The 18,735-nt window shown below is 41.5% G+C and overlaps 1 long non-coding RNA gene across 1 annotated transcript in view; it reads left to right on the top strand.

Moving 5' to 3' along the window:
- The window catches only part of LOC103550507 (uncharacterized), a 36,580-nt gene extending 23,120 nt beyond the window's left edge, over positions 1-13,460 (top strand). Inside the window, exons 2-3 of the long non-coding RNA XR_544806.2 lie at positions 7,899-8,165; positions 11,220-13,460. This is a non-coding gene — a long non-coding RNA (uncharacterized lncRNA). The remainder of the gene's footprint in view (positions 1-7,898; positions 8,166-11,219) is intronic.
- Positions 13,461-18,735: the final 5,275 nt, after the last annotated feature.

Genomic DNA, 18,735 nt, shown 5'->3' with positions numbered 1-18,735 from the left:
TTGGCAGAGGTGGCTTCTCCACCTGGAAACTCCACAAGAAGTCCAAACTCCTAAAAATTCATAGAAACTATTCATCATAATTTTACAGGAATTCTCCTTCTATAGACAAAAATTATAGCAAATGCTTTTCCATAGTATGTAAAATGATCCAATAATTATTTTAATCATCCTACTTCTGTGGGCATCTCCATGATTCCACACAAGTGGGCTTGGTTTGTTAAAAATAATCACGGCCTCTAATAAACATATTCTTTGTTGACCATTGTCTTCACGGCCAATAAATAACTGACGCGGATAACTGCCTCACCTAGCCCTCTGGGCACTCCGTAGGGGCCACTTTTTCAGGCTTCACTTTTACTAAAATATTGATTCCCTAGTTGGCATTCTGATGTGAATCCACAAAACTTCTTGAAGGTAATGATGCTGGTTTTTTAATCCTGAAAATTCATGAGGCTGCACGTAAGTGAGATATCAACTTTTGAACCTATATTCATATATGGATTTTTAGCTCAGCTTGCCCTTAAAACTGAATATCACTAGATAACCCAGAGTATTGACTGCATCTAAATGACAAGTTTTCAGGAAGAGATATAAGGCTCATTTCTCTTCATGGACTGTGAATCGATACGGGGACCAGGAGTATGCAGGACCCCGAATAACAATAACAATAATAATAGCTACTAACACTTATCAAGGACTCATTATAGATTAGCTCTTAATCCTCAAATAACCATTATTATTCTCAATTTAGAGATGAGAAAATATTACTCGTGGAGGTAAAGAATCTTGTCCAGGTCTAAAGAACTAGTCAGGGGCAGACCTAGCATCTAAACCCAGGCCCTTAACTCCTCTGTCTTCTTAACAGCTAACCCTGTCTGTGACATGGGTTCTGTCTGGTCTAGAGGCTCTCAAACAGCAACTCACCCACTTAACTAAAGGAGCTTTTAGTCTGTGTCCTTCATGCCCATACAGGAGTCTAGGCTGAGCTTTGTTACAGGAAGTGGAGTCAGCAGACCCTTCTCTTTGGGTCAGGAGGAGGGTTGAGAGTTATTGAGTTGCACTTTCAAAAACCAAAACAGGACAGTGGGGTTTCCAGCTGCCATCTCAGTTTGGCCAGGATATTAGTAATTGTAGTGTGAGGCTCTATTTTATGAACTAAGATTTCTGAAATTCTATAATTTTCCATGTTTCTTGTTTTTAGCATTTCCTGTTTTCCCATGCTGATTGGTAGTAAAATCCTTAAAATTAAGAGGGCCTGTGTATTGTTATTTGGAGGCACCAGGAAACTAGGGCTCTGGGGAGGCAGGATTCTGTTCCTCAACTTCTCTTCTCTTCCTACAAAGAGAATAATCCCAGAGGATAGTGTGGGTGATGGGCAGCTTACAAGAAAAAAGAGGTTGTATATGAAAAGATTAAAAAACATAGTATTGATTGAAAAAAGCAAGATGCAGAATGATACATACAGAATGATCCCATTTATTCAAATATAAATCTATAAAATAGCACTAGAGAGTATTTATGGATTCATTTATATATGGAAGGAACAAAAGATGGAATGGAAAGATATACAACAGTCTCATGATAGAGAGTGCTTCTGGGAGGTGGAAAGGGGACTTCTGGTTGCAATATTGAATTTTTTGTCACAGAAGAAGATGTGATACATGTTATTTTGGGTGTGGAATATGATGTTATATTTTTTGAACTTTTCCATAATTTAAAAAATTTTCAAAGTAAACTAACTTTTAAAAATAAAAAGAAACAAAAATAGAGGAAAAGAAGAACAAAGTCACTGGAAACTTCGAAAGAAAAGATAGAATATGGAGCACGAATCTGGGTTTGACAATTTGTCCTGCTGTTCTCCGGAGCTGACTCTAACCTAGGCTTAAATAACTATGAAAATTCCTAGGCGTGTGTTATATGATTTTAGAGGTTAAAAATGTAGGACTTTTGTTTGCGTGAGGGGGTAGTTTTTGATGAGGAAGGATATTTTTTGGAGGAGGGGCTGGGTCCCATGCACACACAACATTACTAACATTCCAAGTCTTCACTCTTGAAGTAGAAAAGTCAAAAACGCTAGTCTGATCAATGTTTGACTTTAATATATGAACTTTCTTGTTTCCTTTGATTCTTTACAGCCCTTTTTCCTTCCCTAAATGATAATGAACGTGTACCCCAAGGGCTCACTGTGTGGTGTAGGATAGTAAGTTCCCTGAGAGCAAGTGGATTCAATGAATCTCGTGAATTGCCCCGAGTTTCTTTTGCTTCAGTGGATTTATACAATTCCTACTCTGTTTCTATATTCATGCAAAATGCTTTGCCCTTTCATTTAAATCCCGATGAAAGAGCCAGCGGAATCTGAGGAAAGGTCAGGCTGGAAAAATCAGATATGGCAGCGGAGAACTGTGTGATCAAACAAACTGTACAGAATACTGCATTTTCATACTAGGGCCTAATTTGGTAGCATGTGGCAGAAAGTAAAGGGATTTTCTCTTTTATCTTTTTTTCAGCATCTCCTAAAAATATACAACAAATACTTCCCCCAAACCAAGTAAACAAACAAACAAAAACAAAAAATCCCAACATCTGATGAATGCAATGGGAGAATGTTCCCTAATCCTCAACATGTTATATATACAGAGGCCTGCCCAGGAGGAAGAAGCCATCTTGGGTATAAACTAGGATTTTCATTCTAAATATAATAATCCAAGTGAGATGGCCTTAAAAACTTTCAGAGCACCGCAAGAACCAGCAGGCAACCTTTTCTAGCTTTTTGATGTCAATGGCACCAACAAAGGTAAGGCAGAGAATCCAGTGGTAATTTGACTCTCAAAGGAATATAAAGAGAGCTTTGTACTGGCTTCCTCCTGCTTCCTTCCAAGCTGGTCATTTTCACATCTAGGTTGAGCCAGTGTCCCCCAAGGGGCCAAACTAGGCCAGAGTGTTACAACCGAGAACCAGCAGCACCCCTCGCTAATCTTCTCTCTGGAGTGACTCTCTAGTGAGGGGCCTAAAGCAGGGCTCGGCAAAATATTTCCTGTAGGCCAAATCAACCCACCTTCTGTCTTTGTGTTTGGCCCACCACCAAGTTAAGAATGGGTTTCTACATTTTTAACTGGTTGAAAAAAGAATCGAAATATTTTTGTGACATGTAAACATTATACAAAATTCAAATTTTAGTGACCATAAATAGTCTTATTGAAACTCAGCCAGGTCCGTTCCCATTACATATGATCTCTGACTGCTTTCACCCTACAATGGGGGAGGTGAGTGTAGTTGTGATAGGGACTTGATGTGGCCTGCAAAGCCAAAAATATTTCCTATATGGCCCTTTACAGAAAACAGCTTGCAGATTTATGCCCTAGAACACTATTTGCCAGCCCTGGAAAGGCTTTGAAAAAGTTACAGCCAATTAGACTGCCATCTTGAGAACCATCTAGTTTGCTTTGGTACTGTAGGTACAGCCCTGGTTGGAATGCTCCAGAAACTCTCAAGCAGCATACTGTTCTTACTTAGGGAGATACTCATGCTTATTAAAGCTACTTTCTTAAATATACTCTCCCTTCCCAAAACAGGGCTGCTGTGGAAGGCTGTGAGAGTATGTATGGCACAACTTCAGAGTACAGCATTCATGCAGACCATGATGTGAATGGCGCCCCCTTGAGTTGTGCACTACAATGGCTTTCCTCCTAAAATTTGTGAGAAGAAATACGTATAAATTAGGAGTAGGGCAGTGAGTGAATGTGTTAGTTTGGGTCTTCAGAAAAGCAGATACCAAGACATACTTAGATGTGCACCAGATTTAGTGGGGAAAACACCTGTGCAGCACAAAGTTGGGAGGGAGCAGGAGTTGGCGGGGAGACCTTCAGGTTGAGATGAAGGCCTGACACCTGTAATGGAGAAAGGGAAGGAAAGAGGATTGGAAGGGAAGGGCCTCAGACTGCAGTGCAGCTAAGAAGTCTTGACCAGGCTGATGGGGAGCCCCAGAGCAAAGGTTTCCTGTTAGGGGAGTCCCTAACTTATAAGGCCCCAGACTTATTTGCCCTGCTGTGCTCCATTATCAGCTGAGAGCAGCCCAGGAAGAAAATAACCTTGGCACAAACACCACAGTGGATCCAAATGGATCCAAAGTGTTGCAGCTGGACACTGTCACACTCCTCAGGGGAGGTTCTCTCTTGAAGGGAGATCTTGCAGCACAATCCATGGCTGCCACCATGATTGTGAATGAGAGGAGTGTGTCTACGTGAATTGGAGAGGGGAGAGTTGATTGTAGGATAGAGACGTGAAGACAATGTTTGGAGTTACCCTGGTTCTGTTACTCTGCAAGTAGTTTACGTCATCTGCAGTTACAATATAGTGCCTTCCTACTCTAACACTGAAGAAGATCTACCAGCTATAGTCATTGCTAATCAGGAGATATTGATCAGGTCAGCCATACTTCCCATAAAATCCCTAATTATACTAATATTGTTCCTCATTTTCCAAAGGCAATCCTTGATTTCCAAGGTAGATGTCTTTCCCCACAACTCCTGAGGTCTCTTCAAGGCAATCAAGAGGTACCTCCCTTTGTTGGGTCAAGGATGCCTGACCCTGACACCGTCCACATCACACCATACTTTGGAGAGTGTTACTGCTTTCTTAAAGCACAGGCATTTCTATAATAGGATTTTAGCCTTATACAATCTTGATAGAAAAATGGCAGGCATTATTTTACTCATTCTACGAATGAAAACTCTAAGGCTCAAAGATGAAATAATTTTTCCAGAGTCAGAACTCAGGTATTTGACTCCTGGTCTTTTGCTCTTCTCCTGGGATCAAGCAGCCACCTGTTGAAATAAGCCCCTCATCAGGCGATGAAGGCAATGTGTGAAGGTTTGTGCTGAACTATGGTGTCTAATTAGAAAGAGATCCCAATGGAATGCTCTCTGCCTCTCTGAGGAAATCTCATTATATTGATCTTCAAAGTGACCCCAAACTGTAGCAATATGTGTATCACTTAAGAGTTACAAAGATAGAATTCCAAGAAAAGTATTCAGATCACCGAAGAGCAAATATGGTGCCAAAGTATGCCCCCACTCCTAGAAATTTATCCTTCGAAAGAGAAAATAGAGAAAAATATATAATGAAATGGGATGACTGAATAACCATTTAAGGAAAAAATAAAGCTGACTCCTTAAGCAAAATGTATTTTAAAGGGAGGAGAGATTTACGTGTGAAAAATAAAACCATAAAATACCAGATTAAAATATAGGAGAGTAATTTTACAGCCTGGGTGAAGGGGGTTCTGTCTGTGCGTGACAAGTAGCCCAGAAGCAAATACCGAAGCGTAAGATTCTTCGTCAGACCAGTATTTCTCTGATTCCCTGGTCACCAGATAATCTGATCACGATTCATCTTTCCACAGAGCAATAGTAGTAGATACTCATTCAGCATTTACTTATCAGTGTGACGAACACTTTACATGAATTTCTTCATTTAATTCTCACAGCAGCCTCAAGGAAAACACCCTATTACTGTGCCAACTGCATCTCTTTGGACACTATAGCAGAGAGAGTTTAATTGATGGGGATCACGCAGCCAATGAGCGGCAGATAAGATGCGAAGGCCAGGTCCACCTGAGGCCAGGTCTCCTGCTCTTCTCCACCATTTGGATTTTCCTACGGGAAAATGTGCTGAAGAGTTGGGCTGAATTCCGGATCCACTGTGAAGCTGGGCTCCTCATGGCAAATTAATGGACTGGCATTTCCTTTATCATCTTCTCTAACTCAACGTGAGCTCAACTCTTAAACCCAATCAACACTGGGTGCACAGACCAAGATAAAGTCCTGAGGCACAAGACTCAGGATGGTGAGAACAGTTGAAGGAAATGACTGTGGCCCAGAGTGGCTATCTTGCCTCTCCTGCTGACAACCATATGCCCTCTTTTCTGTAATTTCACTGTAGATTAGTACTTCTAAAAGGGCAAAACACATGATAGATAAAACATAACGTAGATAGCAGAGGATAAGGATGCCAATCTGATGTGTAACAGCTCTTTTCGTGGAGTAAATTTCTGTCTTCAGAGGGGGCAGGGCATAATATCAACTAAATGGTCCCCAAGCTTACTGTAACATGGCATTGCACAGAGCGCATGTATAAAATTGGTTATTTACATAGAATACAATTAACATGAGATTAAGCTTGAAGTTTGGTGAGCTTCCAAAGAATCAAGTGAAAGGCAGACTTGGTGTACCCTAAAATCACCTCTTTTGGGTGATTTCACAGGATTGACTTAAGTCAATTGAGAGCTTTAGGTGACACACTATATTCTGACAATTTACTACACATAGTATCATGGTTGTTTGTCACAGCTCTCTGAAATCAATAAATAGCACTGGCAAATTTTCCTGGCAGGGGAATTGTTTTCAGTAAATTCTAGAAGGGCAGCTGCTGAGTGGCAAGGAGAAAGCCAGAACCACAGTGCTGCCATTGACCTTAGCAAAGGGTCGATTTCCAAGCCCTGATCCTGACCACAAAGAATAATTGCTGCACAGTGAATTGATTAATTTGGTGGGAGAAAGGGTGATTTTGAAATAAATAGCTAGGAAGTTCCTAAGATGTCTTAAACAAAACAAGTGTACCTTTATTTTACTACATATGCAACAATTGGGATTCCTGGTTAGTGAGTCTGTGACAAACACGGTTTGTGCTCCCCTGAAGTTTTTCTAGAACATCTGACTTTCTGAAAGAGAAGTCTTCATGCCCCGTCTTCTTCAATAGCCATTCACTTTCTAATCATTTAAAATCTGGCTTCTGCCCACTGTTCTAGTCAGTATTCTGTTATCTTGCCACTGTCATATTCTGCATCCCTTTTTTCTGCTGTTATCCTTGACCTCTCAGCTGCATTTAATAATACTTAACAGTCCGTTTTTGAGTGTCTTTTGCCTCAGGCTTCATGATGTGATACCATACCATTTCTATCTCTCAGTTACCCCTCAGTCTCCCTCACTAATTTTTTACACTTCAGATCTCCTAAATGTGGCTGTCCACCCAGCAGATCTATACTTGGTCCTCTTCTTTTCTCTCTTACACATTTTGCCTCTTGCACCTCATTGTCTCCTGTGGCTGTAATTCATACCAGTGAATGTCTCTCTGGTCTGGGTCTCTAGCCTCCAAAAGTCCTGCCACCCTCTTTAGCACCAACAACCTGGCAGACACCTTCACCAGGACAGTCCACTCTGCTCTGTTATTGGTTTCCCATCTTAGTTTAACTTCCTACCTCCCATGTTAAATGTCTTATTAGTTTATCAACATAACAGCATTTTTATCATTATTCTTTTCCCCAGTCACCTTCCCTATACTATACTTCCCCATGGTGTTTTACTAGTGGTACTGCTTAAGCCTGTTCTGTCAGTTCGCATGCTGTGGCGACTGTGTGTTGCTGTGATGCTGAAATCTCTTCCACTGGGATTTCAAACACCAGCCAGGTCACCCATGGTGGACAGGTTTCAGTGGAGCTTCCAGACTAAGACAGACTAGGAAGAAGGACCTGGCCACTCACTTCCTAAAAATTGGTCATGAAAACCCCATGATTAGCAGTGGTTCATTGTCTGATATGGCGCTGGAAGGTGAGAGGATGGTGTAAAACACTGGGCAGGGTTCCTCTCTGCTGTACACAGGGTCGCTAGGACTCAGAATGGACTTGACAGCACTAACAGCAAACTGCTTCAGCAACTTGTGGTAAAATCAGAGTAACAAATGCCTTGTTTGCCTTTTCAAGTATCATGTGAGCAGATGAAATAGCCAAATAAATGTGGAAACAGCTATATAAAGCCTGGGGGCTGTCAGTTTGCATCCTCTGATTAAATCAAGGGAGTTTTTCTTTATTTTACTTTAATATTTTATTTTATTTTACTGTGCAGGTACTTGGCCAACCCTAATCTGATCTTTGGGCCTAACACCATCCTCTACAAAGTCTCCCCCGTACCAAGGAAGATCCAGAAGTTATGATTGAGATGTATGTTCCCAGGGCCTGGATATTTTAAGTCATCTTCCTTATTTGAAGACTCCTTCATCGGCTCTTCCCATACATAGCTTTTCTGTCAGTTCTTTTTAGTCCTTACGTCATTTGCTTTATTTCTAGTTATCAAATGCCTCTGGAAAGACTCAATCAAAATACTGAGGAGAAGGTAGGCTTGGAGGGGGATTGGTTATCAATGGTAATGACAAAGTGAGAATTGCTCCTTTTTAGCCTGGAGTGGGGCAAGTTTGGGCCAGAGCAGGGGTCTGCCACTGCCCAGAACCCCAGAGGAGGAGCAAAGAGTCTAGACTCTACAGAGAAGATCCTGTGTGCTGGGGAAAGCAGAGGCTGACCAGCTTCAGACATGGCTGCGAGGGCGCTTTCTGCTTCGCGTCTTTCGTGTATCTCAAAATAGCCCTGGATGTAGTTATCAGAAAGGAAGTTTGGGGAAACATGGGGGTTTAGATTAGGTAAATTACCATGGAAATAGTATATTTCCTTAAAATGAAGAAAGAAGAAATGCTGTTAATTAAACTAAGATATCTCATACACTTTATGACACAAATTTCAGAGATGTTCAATTGTTCAGAAAAGGTAAGTCTAAGAATCGATGAAATATGGTAAAAGCATTCCATCAAGCAAGGAAAAAAAAGACTACACTAAAGAGAAAAAAATTTTTTAAACTCCCTGCCACTTCAGGTGGGCAGCGAAGATGAAACAGTCCTGGAGAAAATCTATAATTCATGAAAGGTTCTTTGGTTGACACTGTGAGATTAGAATCCTTTCTTTGCCTGTGATTTTTTTAGGCAACTTCTAATCTTAAAACATAAGATACATTTTTTTCATAGGGAGCACAAAAATGGAATTATATCAAAATACACCTATGTTTTTTGGTTTTTGAAGGAATTTAGATTTTTTAAAAAATTAAGGGGTTGGCCTGGTATGTAGTGGTTAAGTGTGCACACTGCTTGGGCAGCCAGGGTTTGCAGGTTTGGATCCCTGGTGTGGACCTACACATTGCTCATCAAGCCATGCTGTGGCAGTGTCCCACATACAAAATAAAGAACGATTGGCACAGATGTTAGCTCAGGGCCAATCTTCCTCACCAAAAACAACAACAACAAAATTAAGACAGGAGACCTTTTAAAAAATGCAGGCCATATCCCATTGGCTAGCAGCTTGCTTCTTTCTCCAGCTGTTCCCCAACAGATCCTGCTCCATCAGTGGGAAGTGTGATCTCTCCACGGCTCCTGACAAACCTGGATTCACACCAGATGGTGATTTCCATGGTTTTGACTGATTTCAAGCCTAAATGATAGAAATTTCCCACTGGGCCAGGTGAGAGTGAGTGCTGCCACAGACCAGGGGAACATACAAGCAGTCAATAGGCAAAGTCTGCTTCTAAATTGAAAACTGCCAAACACACAAGAGTTTTCCAAGCTGTTTTCCTGACTGGTGTGTCTGCAACTGATTTTCATGGTCTTTGATTATAGCAGTTCTCAGAAAATTCCTTCCACACGCTGCCAATGCAAAGTTGCAGATTATCTGCCTGACTCTTGGTGTTGGTGGCCCGAGTTGAGAACGAGTGCTAAGAAGATCAGAGGCTCACCTTCATTGGGCCACTCTCAGACCCAGCACAGCCCAGGAGTCTCATTTTGAACCATTCCTGGAGTAATCACTAGATTCTTTTTTTTTTCTTTATTTTATTGAGGTCACATTGGTTTATAATGTGTAAATTTCAGGTGTACGTTATTATATTTTGGCTTCTGTGTAGATTGCCTCATGTTCACCACCAATTGTCTAGTTTTTAATCCATCACCATACATATGTGCCCCTCTACCCTTTTTCCCCTTCCCCCAACCCCCAAACAAACAAACACGTAGTTAAAGAGAGTAGATTGGTGGTTATCATTAGATTCTTTAAAAGAGAAGTTTGGGGAACTTTCTACCCAGAGAGCAGTGAGGAATTTGTTATAACTCATATCTTTTCTTCTAACTGCCAGTAAAATTTGGAGGACCCTCGCTGGGTGCAGGCGCATCTTTCCCCAGCAAATCTCTCACCTCACAAGGGAGAGAAGAGCAGAAAATAGGGCTGTGATTTGTTTTGACAAGATCAAAGTAAGCGAAGAAAAAAGTTTCTTTTTTTCTCTAAGTGGCACACATCATAAAATTATAATCTCGTACCTCTTCTTGTTTTGGTGCTATAAGCCCAAGAGAGATGCTTTTATTGAAAATGTAATTCCTGAATACCTGATATCAGATTGAGATATTTTGTTTGATGGCATTTTGCTGAGCTATGACTTCCGGAATCACTTAAGTATATCTTTTCCCGAAATTCAACTGAATAAAATAGAATGTTACAATGCAACATTCAATTCCATTTTTTCACAAGTGTCCTTAATGTCCCTGATACATACCATCGCCATATTTATGTTTGGGGACTGAAAATATAAATGAAACGGAATTCTTAAGAAGCTGCTTTGATCGAATTTTCATACTAAACCAGTAGTGATAAAGCAATACAGCAATTGCAAGACTGTTTCAACCTTCTCCTGTTTACTAATAAAAGCAGTATTTTTATGCAATCAAGCTTTTGTGTTCTGAGGTGAACATGATATAATGATTGCATTTGCATTTTCAAGTATTGATCATGGGAGCATCTTTTGCAGCACACCTGTGAAATTTATACTTGGGAGAAATTGCTTTGCAACGTGAGGAGACTCCATTCTGGCTGCATTGTCTGGGGGAAGCATTAGAGAGCGATGGTTTAGAACACAGCCAGGCTTTGGGGTCAGGCAGAACTGGGCTGGAATCCTAGCTTTGCCACACAAGCTGTGTGACCCTGGACACAGAAATTAACCTTTCTTAAAATCAGTTTTCCCATCTGTGGCATGGGGTTGATAGTAATATCTATTTATAGGTCTGTTTTGTGATTAAATGTGATAATGCACACAAAGCACTTAGCACAGAAATGTTCTCATAATGCTAACTGCCAATGGTTTGTGATATTGGTGCTGTTGAAGGGATTGTCATAACATGACTAGTAAAAAAGTCAGACTAGTTGTCTCTGAGCTGTGGATGGGAGGTTATGTCACCTAACCCCGTGGAGGGAAACTGTCTACAGTTCGGGAGAGGAGAGAGAGTTGGGAAGGAGGTATTTTGCATATGTATACTTAGATTTCTTTGTTCTGCACCATCAGAATAAAAGTTTGTTTCTTGTAAAGGATGGAAAATGGAAGGAATGAGACTGACGCAGGATGCTGCACTGCAAACAAGACTGAGGGTTACGTGGTTTCCAGTCTCAACACACATCTGAGGACGCTGCGCGTGGAAGTCACCCAGGGACTCGTGAAGTTTGATGAAGTTTAAGTGCTCTTTGCCCAGAAAAATGCAAATATACAACCATAAATACGATTTTGTGTGTAATTATAGGAGCCCCAAGTCCTGCTAAAACCCACACATGGGACTTCAGGTTAAGGGCTCTTGATATGGTTATTTCCTAACCTCAGGAATCAAGAAGGAAATGGTTCTGAGAATCCATGACTTTGAGTCTCTTGGCTTCTGGGAACCATTGTAGCTTTCAAATTAGAGCAGGCATCCTGCTCAAAGGTGATACATCAGAACTGTGGTTTTTGACGAGAATTGAAATGACACTGAAGGGGAGACAGTCAGCAAATAATAGACAATTGTGATTGATCAGAGCCTGGAGGAGGGTGAGATGGGTAAGGGAGAATAATTGGACCACAGACATGGGGTAGGAATAAGAAAAGAGATTATATCTTCCTCAAAGGGTGGATGGCTGATGCCTGAATTCACGAGTGAGTTCCATGTTGGTGTCTCAGTTGAGGAGCTCATTACCCTATAAAGTAGAGGCCCATCCAGGCCTGGGTTGTTTTGCTTAGGTATCCTGGAGCCCTGAGGGTGACTAAGCTGTATGTCTGAGGTTACAGAATGGAAGAAACAAATAAAAACAGCAGAGTATTTATATATATTCCTTTCAATATGTGCCCGCTTAGGAAAGAAGGCAGTTCTAATAATGGCTGGGTTGATTTCTCAAGATTGCTCTCCTTCATTTTTTGAGAAATAAGGGAAACCGTTCAAAGGATAGCTTTGTGAGAAACGTAGAAATAAGTTTCTGGAGTCTGCTGAGTAAGAGGGATTCTTTTTCTCTGAGGACTTGGAGATATTACCTCCTAATTTATATTTTTGAATTTAAAAATTATTTCTTCCTCATCATAAAATATTTCTTAATCATTTCTCTTAGGGCACTTTTATAGTCTCATTTCAGATCTTCAGAGTTGGGGTGAGCAGAATGTGTTATCATTGTGAATACATTATTTTTTTCTGCCTAAAATTGGTCTAGTCTTGACTAAGGAGACAAGCACATGGATTTTGCCAGGAAAGGTGAAGATACATTCTGACTGGGCTACAGTGTCAGGTGGCGTGTTCCTGGTGCACACCCTGCCAAGTTCTTCACTTAGTCAGCCTGGGGGAGGCCTGAGATCACCACACAAGAAATATGTGCCCTCAGGACTGGTCTCAGCCACTTACCACTAGACCCAATGAGCCTCTTTTATTTTTTTTTGCCAGGTCGAGGTTCTAGTCTTCCCAATGGGTACCCAAGTTCAGACACATGCAGATTGTCCATAAACAGATCTTTGTGGAATTTGTATACGCTCCTATATCCACCTACTTCACTAAAATTCTTTTTTTTCCAAACTGTACACCCAAATTCCACCTATGTCCTCCCATAGCCCTTTCAGAGAGAGAAAAGCAGTTGCTTGCAAGGATCCACTGTTTTCATGGTAATACTAAAGCTCACAGAACAATATCTCCTAGAGTTTCCACAGCAAACCTCTGGGTAGCACTTTAGAACGCCCATGGGTTCCATATTTTAATTTTATCACAACGGATTTCTTAAAATTTATTTTATGTTTAGACCAAATAGAGATATTCTGTGTTGTTTCTGGTCCATGCTGATGTAGCATTTTTGAAAGCTCGAGAATCCAAATGCTATGGGAGACCTGGGATTCATTTCTCCTCCTTAGGGAAAAGCTTCATCACAGCTCGCGCCCAGGCTTCGCATGCCCCAACCCTTTATGACTACCAAAGCTGCATCTCTTCATCGTGTGTAGCTTGAAAGGGGGCAGGAGAAAGGGAGGGCAGACTAAAGAAAGGGAGATGGGGAGCCTGCAATGCCAAGAAGATACACCACCTCAGACATGGAAAGATTTGTTTTATGGTGTTGTCCCCAGTAGAAAGCCATGTTATCCATGGGGAGAAAGAAACTATCAAAAGAAAGAAACTCTTTAAAGCAAAATTATTCCCCACACACCACACAGGGTGACTATGCATGGATTTAAGAAACTTTTTTTTTTAAGCATTAATATAAAGTGTAAATAATTCTAGACATGAATTAAATTAAATAACAGCCTATGGGCAGGAGTTCTAGCTATGAAATTGGACAGGCTCCTTGTCTTCTTGGCCTTTTTTATTTTCCCCCGGCAGTGAGTTACACAGTAGCCCATATTTCAAAGTGTAAAGCGCTGTTGGGCTCCTCTTATCCGCCACTTCTCTTCTCTCGGCCTGTCTCATAGTCCAGTCACTCATGCAGTGACCTCCTCCTCTTCCTAGTGGTCTGCACATCAGGTCTGTGCTATAGGCCTCTTGCTTTTCAGGAGGCCTTGGCAGGGGCCCCACAGGAAGCCACTCAGCATACGTGCACGCACAACCCAGAAATGCCCTGTGGGTGAACCATTTACTAGGTCAAATCATAAATGCTACCTTCTTTCCTCTCTGCTCAGCTGCTTCTGAGACACACTGCAGATGGCTCCTTAGACTGTCTCCAGGATCCAGCAACCAGGTGGCCCGAGCAAGAGGCAGCTCGAGAACAGTTGTTCTCTCTCCTGCCTTGGTTTGCTCCCCAGTCCCTCACTCTTACTCCCTGGACCACAATCCCCAATAAATAGGGTGACCCTAAATAAACAGGTTTGCCCATGGGGGTGCCTGTTTAAATTGTTTTCATGACATAATTGTTAATAGCTTGTCCTTTTACTCTCAAAATTGTCCCTATCAGATGATCAACTGTGATCATCTCATTATGATCATGATAATGTAATTATCTGCTCTATATTTGAACTTTATAAAACTTTAGGCAGGTAAAATTAACCCAGGTGAAATGGACCCCGATTGTGACTGATTACAAAAATGGGCAATAGAGAGAAGGTGCTGAGTGCCAACCATGAGCCAGGTGGGCACCGCAGTAAGCACTTAGGATGAAGCAGCGAACAAAACAAAGATCCCTACCAGGTGCTGACATGCGAGTGAGAGGAAACAGGCAATGTTGAATGTAATAAATAATCACGTTATAGAGAAGGTTTAAAAAGTATTATGGAGGGGGAGGAGAACAAAGACATCTAGAATAATGGAGGAGTTGGTTGCGATTTCAAACAAGACGGTCAGAGGAGGTTCCACTGAGAGGGTAAAATGTGAGCAAAGGCTAGAAGGAGGTAAGGGAGTTACCGTTAGAGTGTGTGGGGAGGAGCACTCCACTGAGAGGGAAGAGCTCATACAAAGACCCTGAGGGCATGTTCAGGAAACGAGGAGGTCAGCATGGCTGGACCTGAGTGAGCAAAGGTGCTCTAGCAGACAAGAGGTCCCAGAGGTTACATGGAAGAGTTAATCTCTGAACAAATCATTCCCTGCCGGTAGACTGAGGCTGGTGCTAATTGGCCCAAGCCTGGATTTCTAAGCCAGTTCCTGGAAAGAGAGATGAGAAAAACACCGCAATCCCACCCTTGGTTTATGTGTCTCAGAACCTGCCCTTGGAGTTAAACTCCCAAACCACGGTGCTGCCATACATCTGGGAAAGGTAGGATGGATGCTGGTACTCAACCACAGTTTCCTCCACTTTCTTAAGGAAAGATTCCCTGGGCAGCCTCTAAAGTTTGACTCCTATTCTTGACCAAACAGCTTCTCTGTATTTGGCGATTATACCACTGGCTGTCATCAAATATTTTTCAACCACAGGAACTGGAAGGGGCATAGATGACATGGGTGTTTGAGGAGATAGATAAGGAAGAACTTACTGGTAGTAGAGAGCTGATTCTGAGCAGGATGTTGAAGACGCCCTCTGGCAGTCTACAGAGGAGGTGCTCACCTGCGTGGGTTAGGTGAGACCCTGCGGAGATGCCTCTGACAGTGGCTCGATGAGCTCTCCAACTTCTTCCCAGCTTTTATTTCTTTGTGACCTGGAACCTGGGGATGGGGATTCAGAGGAATTACAGAAGCCAGCTTTATTCTTGCTGGCCCCCTGTCGCCTCTACATTCACAGCTTTCCTTTAGATCTCAGCCTGAACAAACAGACTCATAAAATGTGAGAGTTTAGAGATGATCTAATGCTAATCTAATGCCCTTGGATTTCGAATGTGAAAACTGAGCTCAGGGAAGGGCAGTGACTTGCCCAAATGTACACTCTTGGGGATTCATTTTCCACCCTCTTAATCCAGTTATGTGTCTATAATACCACTAAACTACCAGTTATTCAATTTCTTAAAGTTGTCTATTACTACAGATTTTTTTGAATCCTAGTTATAAGTGTCAAGGATAATCTTAAAGTTATTTCAATGATGACAGATGACTCCTGTAGACAGAAGGGATTATCTAAGACTCAAGGTAGATTATGTGGTTATTACCTACTTAAAAGCCAGACAGAAGACACAAGAAAGTGTGTAGGATATACCCCATTATGAACATTTACTTCCAGGAATAAAAATGAATGAAGGTGAAATTCTACCTTAAGTAACATCGTAATAGTAATATACACTAGATTTAGATTTTGAGACAGAAAACTTGCATTTTAGGTGTCATGTCTGCCATTTCTGTATGACCTTAAGCCAAGGTACTTCATCTCTCGGAACTGCAATGTACTCATCCGTAAATGGGGACAGTGGGGATAAATTCACAGAGTTTTTGTGAAAAATTAAGTTAAAAATAGATATGGGAGCACTATGTAACTTTGCAAGCTCCTCAAAAATGAAAAATACTGTTATTTCCAAGTGTAAACTGACAGCACGTTGCTCTGGTGGAGGTAGAAAGGCAATACAGTCCCCATTAACTTAGGTTGGAGACAAAATAAATTACTGTAAATACTTTATTATTGTAACCTATGAGTCTGATGACATGATAGTTTACCAAGTAATCCATCCACTTTAAATCCATTTAAAGACATTTGGCGTGATGTGCTTCTCTGCAAGGCTTGCAGCTCCCTCTCTGAGAGGTGTTGTGATATGGTCCCAACTGTCTTAACCTCAGGAGCCATTGGTGAGACCTCTATGTCTACTCTGATGCAAAAGCCTCAGGACCTGTGCCCATGAGACAAGACATATGGTGGAAGGTGGGAAATTGGAGGGTGATCGGGCAACAGCAAAAACCCATTTAGTTGGGGAAGAGGAACTGATACCTCACGAGTCAAAGGCTTGCCCACCATTTTTATAGGAGCCTAGAAGCTGGTGCCAGAGAAAACTGTCTTTATTCTTGGAAGGCAGTATGCATAATGGTTAAGAGTGTACGCTTAAATCAGATTGTTTAAACTCTAATCCTGATCCTATTTTTAGTGGTGCAACCTTGTGCAAATTATTACATACCTCTAAGATTTAGTTTTCCCATCTGTAAAATAGGGATAATAATAGTCCTAAGGCTTATTTTGAGGATTAACTGAAATAACTCACAAAAAGTTCAGTACCTGGCATGTAGCAAGTAAACTGTCAATGTCCCTATCAAAACCATTCAAGTAGGTTTCTTTCTCTCCCTGTAGCAAAAGAGAAGAGTACTATATATTTTAAAATCATAAGCATTATTCCTTCTTATATTTGAATATTTAGTGTTAAAAAAAAGATTGACCCTAGGGATAAATTTTTAAATCTCTCCTATAACAGAAGAAGAAGAAATGATAAGAGGAAGACTACTTTTTTAAAAATGAGTTGTTAGCTCAGCATGGCTTTTAGCTAGACTGACACTTGATCATGTAATCATAACTATCTTTTGCTTCTGTTTTTCCTTCTGTTGACCTTAGTTGTGAAGTCCCATTTTGAAGAATGTAGACTCTATTTTCTGAGAATTTTAGCCAGGCCCCACCATCTCTCCCATCAAGACTCCTGAGGGTCTGTGGAGGCCGATCAGAGAGGAATTCAGAGCAAGAGCTTTTCCAGGAGAGGTGCACTGTGTGTCATTCAAGAAAACATCAGCTACAGCCTCGATTAAAGAGGTTTATAGCAAGTGCCAACCCCAGGGCTGGGGGCACTGTGTCTTGAGATTTCAATCCTCCTTCTACCCAGTACTAGGATTTTTGGAGGCGAAGAATCATAATCTCTCCCTTTCACCCCAGCAGGGTTCTCAGCCTGTGAACCACCTGTGTAAATAATCTGCATACCTTCCGCAAACACCACAAGATGCTTTTCCTTCCCCAGAGCTTTCTATGTGAAGACAGTCAGCTAGAAATGTCTTCATCCCTGTTAGCATCTTGGTGACTAGGACACTGGATTTGGGATTATACTAGTCAGGTAAATATTGTCTCCAAAGCCTCATTTTCGAAGAATGGAGAATCCTACCTACATTCTACAGTCAATTAATGTAAATAAAAGGAGAAATAAAAGATAGCTGCTCTCTCTAAATTGGCTAATTGAAATTGTTTTTTTAAACTCCACTGGAAAAGAAAATGGAAAGTGAAAATAAGTTGAAGTTTCTAGGAAAAGAAGAAAGAAGAAAGAGCTGGATCTTCAGGAATCTTGGATGACATGGGTACAAGGGAAAGCATTTGTACCCTGCAAGGAAACCCCCATGAGAATCGAAGGACAGCGCATCATCCCAGCACGTTCCCAGAGGGCCACCCTATCACCTTTCCCTGAACCATAGTAAGCTCTACTCTGGGGAGTAATTCACGTCGTTGCCCCTCCTTATGGAGCTAGTGACTCGGAGATGTTGCTTGCAGTGGAGAATTACGAAGTATGACTTTGCTCAATTCCGGGTAAGCAGAAGCGAGTGAGCCTTAAGTAACACCAACAGCCTCTTCCTGGGCAGAACTGTGACTACGGCCATCTTCATTGCCTCAGCTGTGGGCCCCCGGTGGGAAGCAGAATAAGTCACTCTGCCTACATTCTACCAGACCACTTTGCCAAGTTTCTTTGTAATAGCAATGCTCTTAAGTATTTAAGGATTCCATCATAAAGCCACAACAGTCATCTCCTCTGTAACTCCTTTAAACTAATGTCACAGAGAAGCTTCTAATGAGTTCACAATTAAGGTCTTTTCTTCCTTAAAGATAAAGTTAGATTAATCTGGTACTGCTTCTCTTTGAATTAATCATTTTCAAATGCAGTTGGTCTCCCAACTTCCGTCTTTCTCTGGAATACTTACTGCGCAACTCACAGAAACCTGGAGACGAAGGAAGTTCCTGAGGGGAAGATTCCAGGAGCACAGAACAATAATTGGAGGAATGGGGTTTCCCAGTTTCTTTCTAACCAGTGGCTATTCAAGCCTCCATTTCATCATCCAACCAGAGGATTTTTGCTGCAGCAGATAGAGTTGTATCCAAATCCAACACTGGTCATGCCACAGATCATTGGCCTTGTCCAGAGTTCTTGGCCATTCTTTTAAAATCTGAGTTGCAGAAATCATACCTTTATTATCCCTGCCCAATGGCATGTTCTGGGTTGTGGCTTCTGCTGTGCCCTGTTCTAAGGA

This window comes from Equus przewalskii, chromosome 9 (genome assembly GCF_037783145.1).
Source record: "Equus przewalskii isolate Varuska chromosome 9, EquPr2, whole genome shotgun sequence".
NCBI classification, from domain to species: Eukaryota; Metazoa; Chordata; class Mammalia; order Perissodactyla; family Equidae; genus Equus; species Equus przewalskii.
Note: the sequence above shows the minus strand (reverse complement) of the source record. Positions and strands in the feature narration are given on the sequence as shown.